The sequence below is a fragment of the Condylostylus longicornis genome, unplaced genomic scaffold (genome assembly GCF_029603195.1).
Source record: "Condylostylus longicornis isolate FDR11 unplaced genomic scaffold, ASM2960319v2 ptg000437l, whole genome shotgun sequence".
Classification (NCBI taxonomy): domain Eukaryota; kingdom Metazoa; phylum Arthropoda; class Insecta; order Diptera; family Dolichopodidae; genus Condylostylus; species Condylostylus longicornis.
In genome coordinates, this window is record NW_026578396.1 from 14760 (window position 1) to 19502 (window position 4743).

At 34.1% G+C, this 4743-nt stretch overlaps 2 pseudogenes; both read right to left on the reverse strand.

The window, feature by feature from the left end:
* LOC129617175 (large subunit ribosomal RNA) lies at positions 1-4022 on the reverse strand (annotated as a pseudogene).
* Positions 4023-4312: 290 nt separating this feature from the next.
* On the reverse strand, positions 4313-4496 carry LOC129617176 (5.8S ribosomal RNA; annotated as a pseudogene).
* Between the last annotated feature and the right edge of the window lie 247 nt (positions 4497-4743).

The following is a 4743-nucleotide window of genomic DNA, read 5'->3' on the forward strand; positions in this document are numbered from 1 at the left end:
TCGAATCTTCAAGCAAAGGATAAGCTTCAGTGGATCGCAGTATGGCAGCTGCTCAACCACTTACAACACCTTGCCCGTTACCAAAGTCGTTTACAATTGATTCTAGGCACTGTCATCGTATTTAATAATGTTTAAATGCAAAACTAGTTATCCGTCAAGTAAGATACCATGTATACATACTCTGTAACTATATTTTACATAACATTAGCATCACATAATCCATTATCGTTATTATCATAAAGATAATAACTTTAAATGGTTTATTGCTATACAATACAGTCGCCCCATTATTATTATTGTAGTCCAGCACGGATACGACCTTAGAGGCGTTCAGGCATAATCCAACGGACGTAGCGTCATACCACTGTTCGCTCGAACAAGTATTGTGCCATTGGTCCGTACCTGCGGTTCCTCTCGTACTACGCAGGAATGCTGTCACAATAATATATTGTCATCAGTAGGGTAAAAACTAACCTGTCTCACGACGGTCTAAACCCAGCTCACGTTCCCTTGAATGGGTGAACAATCCAACGCTTGGTGAATTTTGCTTCACAATGATAGGAAGAGCCGACATCGAAGGATCAAAGAGCAACGTCGCTATGAACGCTTGGCTGCCACAAGCCAGTTATCCCTGTGGTAACTTTTCTGACACCTCTTGTTAAAAACTCCTTAAACCAAAAGGATCGATAGGCCGAGCTTTTGCTGTCTCTATGTGTACTGAACATCGAGATCAAGTCAGCATTTGCCCTTTTGCTCTACGTGTGGTTTCTGTCCGCACTGAGCTGGCCTTGGGACACCTTCGTTATTATTTGAAAGATGTACCGCCCCAGTCAAACTCCCCACCTGGAAATGTCCTTGAATTGGATCATACCTGAGTGAAAGAGTCATACCATATTATATTACTTTGATTATAAGTATAAGAAAATAATTAAAAATAATTATTTTTTATACCAAAATCATTTTATATAAATATGTTTGGTGTATATAACAAACTCATTGTACTTTTATCAAGAAACTTGCATCAAAACAAAATACCATAAAATATATAATGGATATATATCCGTGTAATGGCTAAGTAAATGATACACGTTCCATTTTATCAAGTAAGTAAGGAAACAATAAGAGTAGTGGTATTTCATTATTGATATAATACCGAAATATTATATCTCCCACTTATGCTACACCTCTTATGTCTCCTTACACTACCAGACTAGAGTCAAGCTCAACAGGGTCTTCTTTCCCCGCTAATTATTCCAAGCCCGTTCCCTTGGCTGTGGTTTCGCTAGATAGTAGATAGGGACAGTAGGAATCTCGTTAATCCATTCATGCGCGTCACTAATTAGATGACGAGGCATTTGGCTACCTTAAGAGAGTCATAGTTTACTCCCGCCGTTAACCAGCGCTTAAATGAATTTCTTCACTTTGACATTCATAGCACTGGGCAGAAATCACATTGTGTCAACACCCGTTAGGGCCATCACAATGCTTTGTTTTAATTAGACAGTCGGATTCCCCAAGTCCGTGCCAGTTCTGAATTGATTGTTAATTGATAACCGTTATAAAATATATGATAATATAATTAAAAAATTATATTACCAGTATATTATTAGCAAGAATGTTCCACAACTGGTTATGTAGCTTCTATCCGGGGAACAAAAATATTATAAAATAAATTTTATAATAAATTCTATTTACCCAGAACGAGTACATGCACCACTTTATTGTTTCCCATTCAAGCCCGATTATCTCAATCTTCAGAGCCAATCCTTATCCCGAAGTTACGGATCTAATTTGCCGACTTCCCTTACCTACATTATTCTATCGACTAGAGACTCTTCACCTTGGAGACCAGCTGCGGATATTGGTACGGCCTGTTGAGAAGTTTGCGTGGCCCAATCATAGATTTTCAAGGTCCGAGGAGAAAATATCGACACAGCAGTAAATGCCATGCTCTTCTAGTTCATCTACCATATCTCTCTTCGAAAGATTTCCATGGTAGTACAACTATAAAACAGAAAAGAAAACTCTTCCGATACCTCTCGACGGCTTCTCTATGATTGTTTCTGTTACCAGGATGATCATAATGACCATATTTATTACAAACGTATACTCAACAGGTTACGGAATTGGAACCGTATTCCCTTTCGCTTATTTAATTTAAGGTATTTTATATTATCAATGGGGATAAAACCTTAAATTTTGTTCGGCTTTCGCCTTAAGCTTAGGGACCGACTAACTCGTGATCAACCACTGTTCACACGAAACCCTTCTCCACTTCAGTCCTCCAAGGTCTCATTCGATTATTTGCTACTACCACCAAGATCTGTACCAATGGCAGCTCCACACATCCTTACGGAAGATGCTTCTACGCTACCATTGTACCCACCTACTTGTTAATGTTTCTAAATTTATATACATTAATAATGTAATATAAATCATTTACATTAACAGTGACGTATAGGTATACAACTTAAGCGCCATCCATTTTAAGGGCTAGTTGCTTCGGCAGGTGAGTTGTTACACACTCCTTAGCGGATTACGACTTCCATGTCCACCGTCCTGCTGTTTTAAGCAAGCAACGCCTTTCATGGTATCTGCATGAGTTGTTAATTTAGGCACCGTAACGTCACGTTTGGTTCATCCCACAGCGCCAGTTCTGCTTACCAAAAGTGGCCCACTGGGCACAATATATCATAACCTAAAACTTCATTCAAGAAAGTTTAGGTTCTTACCCATTTAAAGTTTGAGAATAGGTTAAGGTCGTTTCGGCCCTAAGGCCTCTAATCATTCGCTTTACCAGATAAGATTATTTTATATAATATTTTTATGCACCAGCTATCCTGAGGGAAACTTCGGTGGGAACCAGCTACTAGATAGTTCGATAGGTCTTTCGCCCCTATACCCAATTCTGACAATCGATTTGCACGTCAGAACTGTTTCGGTCTTCCATCAGGGTTTCCCCTGACTTCTACCTGATCAGGTATAGTTCACCATCTTTCGGGTCACAGCATATATGCTCAAGGTACGTTCTAGTTAGAGGTATAAAAAATAATTAAAAATTATTTATATACATAACTATATAGAACGCCCCAGGATTGATATTATATATATAAAATTATATATATAATTTAATCCCATATTAACAGTTAAGTTAATTACGCCTTTAGATTTTATTTAAAATAAATTCTAATGACTTGCACACATGTTAGACTCCTTGGTCCGTGTTTCAAGACGGGTCCCGAAGGTATCCTAAATCTATAGCATTGCTAATCATATTAATGCATATAATAATTATATTAATATATAAATTAATATAATATTATAAAATTATAATAATATATAATTTACGCATTATATTGATTTTTTATCTGTCAATTATTTATCCGATAATATTTAAATTATATTATATAGAAAATAAATTTTCATATATAAAATAAACTTTTTAAATATATCTTATGATAAATATATATTTATTAACAGATTGCAATGTCCATATATGAAAAAATTGCACACCATCATTATTATATAATTATATAATATTTATAATGTTGAATTTTTCATATTTCATGGATGTTTAGGTTCATCGGGCTTAACCTCTAAACAGTTTCACGTACTATTTAACTCTCTATTCAGAGTTCTTTTCAACTTTCCCTCACGGTACTTGTTTGCTATCGGTCCTCATGGTTATATTTAGTTTTAGATGGAGTTTACCACCCACTTAGTGCTGCACTATCAAGCAACACGACTCTTTGGAAATATCTTCTAATAATCATTAACGTCATACGGGCCTAGCACCCTCTATGGGTAAATGGCCTCGTTTAAGAAGGACTTAGACTGTTAATTTCTCATATTAGAATATAGATATTCCATACACTACATCGGATATTTGTATAAACAAAATCCTTTAGTGCTGAACTAGTTTCTTTTCGCTCGCCGCTACTAAGAAAATCCTAGTTAGTTTCTTTTCCTCCCCTAACTAATATGCTTAAATTCAGGGGGTAGTCTCATATGAGTTGAGGTTGTTTTTAAGAATATTTTTAATTTTTCTTTTTAGTTGAAAACTAAATATATATAAGTTACTGTATTGTTTATATTATAAATAATATAATTTTATATAAGTTTTCCTCTTTAATGTATTAATACTAATTTATTAATACTAGGATATACTTATTTTTTTATTATATTTTATAATATAAGTAAAATATATATAATTGAATTTTAATATTATGGTATTCCTACCAGTAATATATCATGTGCTATAAATAATATAATTTAAAATTATATTATAAGCAACTTTATTAAATTATTCTTACAACCCTCAACCATATGTAGTCCATGCAGTATTAAATTTTTTAATAAATTTATATACTCTGTAGCATGGACTGCAATATGCGTTCAAAATGTCGATGTTCATGTGTCCTGCAGTTCACACGATGACGCACAGTTAGCTGCGTTCTTCATCGACCCATGAGCCAAGTGATCCACCGTTTAGAGTTTTATAAAATTTTTTTTTTATTTTCGTCAGATATATATCGATAATATATATACATTCTAAAACATATTAAAATATATAAATAATATAATCTATGTGCTGCGAATGTCTCTAACTTTCCTTTTATCCGTATCCCAACTGTTTTATACAAGAAAAGTTATTACCATAATATATGGACAACAACGTAAGAATATATTTTTATATATTTTCTATATTATAAATGATCGTATATTGTTTTATTTAAAATACTT